Consider the following 7,931-nt stretch of genomic DNA (forward strand, 5'->3'; position numbering starts at 1 on the left):
CCCTTTCCCCAACCGGCTTTGCAGATGACACTTTGATTGGTTTACGAATGTTACAGCCCTAAACACACATGAATAATTAAGACACTAAGTACAACCCTTTTAAACCATGTGCCGGGCGCTCAAACCCTTTTTCCGGCGTCAAACTAGCAAAAGTGGATTTTATACAGCATTCGCCAGGCACTTCACGCCGTGCGCTTAGATTAAAATAGGGCCCTTCGTCTCAAATAGGTGCTTCTTTACATCAAAATGCTACGGTGAGCAGTATGTAAGAGTGCCATTATCTTGTAATTTCCTTATAATGACGACTTACTTCCTAATGTATAATGTGCAACCACAATATAAGGCACACAGTAAAGTGGATACAAATTGTCCCTCTGGAAATGAGTAAGTGGCCTCATTATACATTTAAATTAAATGGTTATCTGTAGATACATTCTTCAATGACATATTCAAAGCACCTTTGGTTCCCAGGTATTAGCAGCACTTTTAAGCATGTCCTGGTTACACAAGAGGATGATATGGGATTTGGAACTGGCAGGGACATTTGAGTGAATCAACAATGCTGGAGATGTATATTACTTTAGCATGTTGTTTCCGGGTGCTACCATCTCTGAATGCAATGTAACAGGGAGGAGAGTAAAGATGGAAAGCTCCTAAAGCTTAGTTCTATATGAGTGTACGATAATCGTTGTTGTGTCGTTGGTGAAATGCAATATTGACCTTGTAGGAAAAAGGAGCCTGATATAGAATTACATTTTTCCTATGGAGTCGTGTCATCCGCATTTGGAGATTGACACTTTTTGACTGGCGAGACGATATGCCCGGAAAAACAACTGCTAAAGTAAGTCGTTCAAAACCTTTTTTTTTTAGAAAACTCTGCGTACACAAACAACGTTCTCAAGCCAGAGTTCATGTGTAGAGACCCTAGTAATACTTGAGCAAAGTTTCATGTTGTGTCGAGCCTTCTTAGCTCTTATCTTAGATCTTAGAAGTGGCCCTAGCACTCCCATTTAAGAGGCCAATGATCAAAACAAAAAACGGAAATCTTAAAAAGGCCTTTCTATACTAATTATGCTTTTAAACAAAATTTTGACACAAATACATTCAGAAAAACAACTAGGTTGCATTTTGGCGAGAGTTTGATTTAACATGTCAGGATTGCAGAGCAGGTCCACCCCGAAAGCACAGTCTTGCTTCAAATGCCAGGGCCTGTATGGTTGGTCCAAAAACGATAACTAGAACAAATTGCCTCATCAAAGTAAGATTATAATTATTTGATCAGATTAAAAGGGTTCTGGGTGTAGAAAAAGGCATTGATGGCTCTCCTGCCTGCGTGGCAAGTGGAACATGATATGGCTGAAATCTCACGAGTAGGGGTGAAGGCAACTAGTCACATCCTTCTTCAGGCTCATTTTAAATGAAACTTTGAGAAGTGTGTGTGGAGCTTCATAAATAAGAATGACCTGCAGTGGATTCAAGAATTTAACCCAGGTCTTTGTGAAAGGGCTCAAAAAGGTATTCCCAGAAGGTGTCACTGAGGCACTACAAAGCACTTGAAAGTTTGGGCAGCTATGCTCAAGTGCCCACCAGCTGCAGCCTTCATTTGCTCCATGTTGCTGCTTGCTCTTTCTTCCCAAAGAGCAGATATATAGTGACTAAGCCAAAACAATGGTCACAGTTGGCCAAAACGTAGCTGGTGAAAAACCTTACCGTGTCATTGTGCTATATGGCCACAAACAAACCTAATGCATCCAGCTGCCACAACGACTGCTACCTTTCTCTTTGTGTGGTTTTTTGTGTGCATGCATGTATGCGCAATGGTAAACCATTGAAAGATCTATTATTATTCACCAAATTTAGTACACAAGGGCTGCAGTGGGATTTTCAGTACCATTCATTTATTCTTACGCATTCAGGTACTCAGCTTAAGGGTACAGTGCCTTGCGAAAGTATTCGGCCCCTTGAACTTTCAACCTTTTGACACATTCAGGCTTCAAACATAAAGATATAAAAATTTAATTTTTTGTGAAGAATCACCAACAAGTGGGACACAATTGTGAAGTGGAACGAAATCTATGGATATTTAAACTTTTTTAGCAAATAAAAAACTGAAAAGTGGTGGTGCAAAATTATTTGGCCCCCTTGCGTTAATACTTTGTAGAGCCACCTTTTGCTGCGATTCCACGCTGCAAGTCGCTTGGGGGTATGTCTCTATCAGTTTTGCACATCGAGAGACTGAAATTTGCGCCTTCTTCCTTGCAAAACAGCTTTGCTCAGTGAGGTTGGATGGAGAGCGTTTGTGTACAGCAGTTTTCAGTTCTTCACAGATTCGACTGGATTCAGGTCTGGACTTGACTTGGCCATTCTAAAACCTGGATAATTAATTGTGAACCATTCCTTTGTAGATCTGTCTTGATGTTGGGATCATTGTCTTGTTGGAAGTAAATATCCGTCCCAGTTTCAGTTTTGCAGACTCCAACAGGTTTTCATCCAGAATGGTCCTTATTTGGCTGCATCCATCTTCCCCTCAATTTTAACATCTTCCTGTCCCTGCTGAAAAAAGCAGGCCCAAACCATGATGCTGCCACCACCATGTTTGACAGTGGGGATGGTGTTGAGGGTGATGAGCTGTGTTGCTTTTACGCCAAACATAACATTTGCATTGTGGCAAAAAAAAGTTCGATTTTGGTTTCATCTGACCAGAGTACTTTTCCACATGTTGGTGTGTCTCCCAGGTGGCTTGTGGCAAACTTTAGACAAGATTTTTAGGATATCTTTGAGAAAGGCTCTCTTCTTGCCACTCTTCCATGAAGGCCAGATTTGTGCAGTGTACGAATGATTGTTGTCCTATGGACAGACTCTCCCACTCAGCTGTAGTTCTGCAGTTCATCCAGAGTGATCATGGGCTCTTGCTACATCTCTGATCAGTCTTCTCTGTCTGAGCTGAAAGTTTAAGGGACGGCAGGTCTTGGTAGATTTGCAGTGGTCTGGACTCTTCCATTCAAATGATCGCTTGCACAGTGCTCCTTGGGATGTTAAAGCTTGGGAAATGTTTTTGTATCCAAATCCGGCTTTAAACTTCCACAACAGTATTACAGACTGCCTGGTGTGTTTTGGTCTTCATGATGCTCTCTGAGCTTTCAACGAAACCTGAGACTATCACAGAGCAGGTGCATTTATACAGAGATTGATCACACACAGGTGGATTCTTATTCACCAGTCATTAGAACATTAGATCCTTCAGAGACCGCGAACTTCTGGAGTGAGTTGCTGCACTGAAAGTAAAGGGGCGAATAATTTTGCACGCACCACTTTTCAGTTTTATTTGCTAAAAAAGTTTAAAATATCCAATAGATTTGTTCCACTTCACAATTGTGTCCCACTTGGTGGTGATTCTTCACAAAAATAAAATTTTATATCTATGTTTGAAGCCTGAAATGTGTCAAAAGGTTGAAAAGTTCAAGGGGGCCGAATACTTTCGCAAGGCACTGTATGATAAATAGTAACTAGGGCTGTAATGATACACCAAACCCAGGGCTCAGCAAACGTAATACAACCGTAATACAACTTTTTTTCTGCCAAATGGCACTGCTTTGTCATTGATTACTTCCCAGTCACAGTTATACAACAGATACCTTATTTATTGATAGTGATTGATTTCAATATCAATCGATCCAACACCAAAGATTCTTTTGTACCTTAAAATAATGTTTCCAAAATCGTTTCAGTGGTTCATTAACTCATTGGAATGAGACCGAAGAATAATGGTAATGGTAACAGTAACGGACAATTCTGCTCCCAAACTGTAGGGGGAACGAAGAGGAAAAGTGCTTTGGTGCCTACAGTAAAGGTGCTGGTTGACAAGTAGCTAATGCTAATGTAAATTTTGGCTGGTGAAACAAGATTACAACACCGTTCAACAGGCTCAGTTATTTTTAGTATGATTGTTTTGACCACGCTTAACAACTCTGAGCTAACCCACAAATTCATCAGTAATGTTAACTGATAGATAGAAGACTAATCTAATAGTAATTTAGCTAGCTAGTACACCCCTGTCTTCTGCCTCAGTCTCCTGGTGCTGCAAGGCTTCAGTCGGAATAAGAGCTGACAACAGCCTCAGGGACACATCCACAGTCTTCCCAATTTACCAGAAAAAAAGGGATAAGGCACCAAAAGGACCAATACTAATAGTAATTTAAAGATATGGTAGCATTGGATTTGGACGGGAAGTATAAAGTTGGAAGGGATATGTTGCAATTCTACCTTCTCACTCTGCAACACAGGTTCCTTGAGCTGAGTGTCGCGTTTTCGGTTTTATTTTGCATATTGTTACAGCCCTAATGGTAACAAGGTTAAGTCATAGAAAAGAAATTGTATATGATTAGATGCTGTCTTTCTCTGTGAAAAAACAATTATACAATTCTTCAGTTTTAGTTGCATGCTGTATTTTGTCTTGAAAGTCAAAGGTTGACTATATAGTTTATTGGCACATTGCCATAGTTTCACATACATCTACTCATTAATTTTTGGTACATCATTGTATTAGAGCAAATCTGTTAATTTTGTTATTGTTGGGTGATTCTAGAGTAGACAAATTTCAATGTTCAGTGCTTTTGTTTGCCTTTATGGTATTTTTAAATTGTGCTGAACCACACATTTTAAACCTACAGTTTAACTTTAATGTAGGTATAATTATTTAACACAAATCCTAGAATGGTAGTTGTAATTTTACGATATACACATGATTAAAATGTAAAGTAAACTCTTCTTATGACTCCTGTTCACACGTTAAAGTACTTTAATTTAAAACTTTTTGAAACCTTTTTTATTTGTAGAGTATAGTTTTTTTTAGATGTTCATTCCAGATATACGCTTCCTTCAAAGCCTGCAAGAGTTGTTGAAGCTACGGTTTTAAATGCAAAGAATGTAATCTATACAGCCAGTGTTTGCCTTGACATTAAAACCAAATGTCGGATAAGCTTCTGTAAGCCAAATCCCCCTCTACATTTTGTCTTTTTATCCTGAATCCTATAATACTCAGCCAGCTAAGAAAATCCAGATGACTCCCTGAGATGACAGACAGCCCCGGGGCCACTCTATTACAAACAAACAAATCAACAGCTTCAGCAAACAGCATTCTACTGGATATCTCCTCCTGTCAGTCAGCTACGAGCTCCAACTCATGCTACTCTATTCTGCAGGTGGGAGAAAGAAATCAATGTGTAATCATATTCACACTTTCTTTGGCAGGAGACATTGGAGGCAGACACGGAATTGAGGTGACCCGCTCTGTGCAGAAAGGACACAGGAGAAGCCAAATACATTCACATAGTTTTTTTCTCTGTTTTTTCCACAGCGTCCTGATTTAAAATCTCTCTAGATTGTACTCGACAGAGGTGACTCATTTCCAATCAACTCAATTAGTGTCACAGAAGAAGCATTTGGCACCGAGATAGTTGTTGCACGGTTTGATTGAGTGGATGTATATTCTTTGAGCTTCACATCCCTCAGAAGTTGCTGCTGCGTGTCACCACCTGTTAGCCATCCACTATAGAACAACCCTTCACGGGGCCCTTTCACAACAGAAAGAGCTGATGTGTCAAACCAATCCATGATGACTGCTATGATGCTTCTTGATCTAAATGTTAAGCATTGTATTTTATGCTAATTATCTTGCCAAGGGCACTGTTGCTTCATGTTTTTCTCATTACTTTACCCAGAGCGTTAATGTGGCTAACCGCCCCCACATATCAGCCTGAAGGGGAGGAGCGGGGTGCACAGTGTGCTGCAGTCACATGCTATTGATGGCCAGAGACATCATGATAATGACTGACAATGATTGCATTAAAGCCACATTTTATTTCATACATTGGTAAAACAACAGGTCCCTTAATCACAGGCAAGGGTAATGGGATCTAGTGTATAAAGAAAATGTTTATATTGTAGACAAACACAATGGTAAGGAATGGAAACTTAGTTCTAGAAATTGTATTGCCATATATTAGTCTTTACACTATAAAGGGAATTCATTATCCATTAGTGGGCACCACTATATGCCAGTTAGTTAGTTGGGGATAGTTACTTTATGGCTTAGGGTTGTGGTGATTGTGATGGTTGACCGGCATCAGGATGGAGAGCCTCCATTGTGATGCCACGCCCCCCACCCTGTCAGACACACGTTAATCGTAGTGGACAGGAAATTGACAACTTTGTCAGTCTTAAACTAGAAAAGACACTTGCGTCGGGCTTTGCACTATATAATCTACATAAGAATGTAGTTTAAATGTACGTCACAACAACAATATCATCGTCCATCCCGACATTTTACTGTAAACATCTTCAATTGCCAATCTAGGGGACGTCGCCTAACCCCATTATGGCTGGGTAGCTTAACCTATAATAACATGTCATAATTTAGTTGATTTATATATTGTGTTATTAATAATAATACTTTAATCTGTACAGTAACTAGTGACTAATGTCAAATAGCTGTAGTGGAGTAAAATGCCAAACCTGCTAAATTTTAGTTAAAGGTATGGTTTGCTTTTTTTTTTTTTTTTTTTTAAATGGGGTTGTATGAGATACCTATAAAGTAAATGGAAAAGGGTTAGGAAACAACAAAGCCTACGAACTAAGATTTTTAGGTGGCTAAAATATGTTTAGTGGCTGGGCCCATCCACATCAGTACATTGCTTAGATTCTGTCCTAGTACTCCTGCCCGCTTCTCCAAACTGGCGGCGTGCTGACTGTCATCTACTGTAGGTAATACACTGATTATGGATAAGCACCTGCACTTAAAAAAGATCCAAACTATGGGGTGCCCTGGTACCTCACTTGGTTGTGCGAGCACCGTATGTTCTAAGGCTCAGTCCTTATCAAAGCAGCCCGGGTAAGATTCTGACCTGTGGCCCTTTTATGCCATGCAAATCCCCCTCTCTCTCCTACTTTCCTGTCTTACCCATTAAAATAATCCACACAAATAAATCCTCCGAACTACCCCTTTAAGTACAGTACTTGAGTAGATGAATTTAGTTACATTCCACTACTGCTACATACAGCATTGATATGTCAATAGAAAGCACTGGTAAGCCGCTGATTTTGGTAGCTGTACTTGATCTAGGTCACGCTAACTACCAGCATCTCTGGATAAAAGAAACACTGTCAGTTTACAAGTATCAAAGTTGATCATCCTACAGCGGACGAGTTAGATACTGTAGAAAACAGCTCTAGCACTTCCACACAGGACAGCCATTAAGTATTCATCCCTTATTACCATCCCTTTTAAATTGCAAATGCCAGTGAATGTGTGGAGACAGTGGCTTGCCCAGCTCCATCATTCAAAACATGCCAACTGTACTGTGGCTAACTGAGGGCTTAAACATGATTATGCACATATATTCCCTTTGTTCTCCACATTGCCAACCTTCAATCATGAACATTTTCTTTTTTCTTTTTTTGCACATATACATGCATGACTTTAACCAGGGTTTCTGCAGGGTTCACCAAGTCAAATTTAAGACTTTTTAACACCATTATGAATGAAATTTAAGACCTATACATGTCTATGACAACATTAAAAACAAAACATAGCCGTGAGCGGCAATTCAAGGGTTCTTTCTCAATAGTGACTAGGGCTGCACAATTAATCAAATTTGAATCACGATCACGAATTTGACTTCCCACGATCAAATTTGCGTGATCGAGAGATTTGTTTTTGTAAAGCGTCATTGCTAAGTTTTTTTTGCATAGCGCATCTACCGCTTTGTAAACCACTGTCTGCTCATGTGCCAGTCAGAGTTGTTCCCTGCATCGCGCAGCTTAGTTTCTAGATGTAGACAGTCACAGAGGACACAGTAACGGGAAAAAAATTCAACAGATAGCAGTCGCTTATACGTCGGCCTCGAGGTTTACCAGTTTACCAGTAAATGCAA

The 7,931-nt window shown here is 39.9% G+C and overlaps 1 protein-coding gene and 1 long non-coding RNA gene across 3 annotated transcripts in view; both read right to left on the reverse strand.

Moving 5' to 3' along the window:
* Nucleotides 1-7,931, reverse strand: part of alk (ALK receptor tyrosine kinase) — a 397,773-nt gene that overhangs the window by 239,875 nt on the left and 149,967 nt on the right. The window lies entirely within an intron of this gene.
* Nucleotides 1-7,931, reverse strand: part of LOC116669884 (uncharacterized) — a 20,725-nt gene that overhangs the window by 11,865 nt on the left and 929 nt on the right. The gene's annotated exons all lie outside the window — the stretch shown is intronic.

The sequence above is a fragment of the Etheostoma spectabile genome, chromosome 20 (genome assembly GCF_008692095.1).
Source record: "Etheostoma spectabile isolate EspeVRDwgs_2016 chromosome 20, UIUC_Espe_1.0, whole genome shotgun sequence".
Taxonomy (NCBI): domain Eukaryota; kingdom Metazoa; phylum Chordata; class Actinopteri; order Perciformes; family Percidae; genus Etheostoma; species Etheostoma spectabile.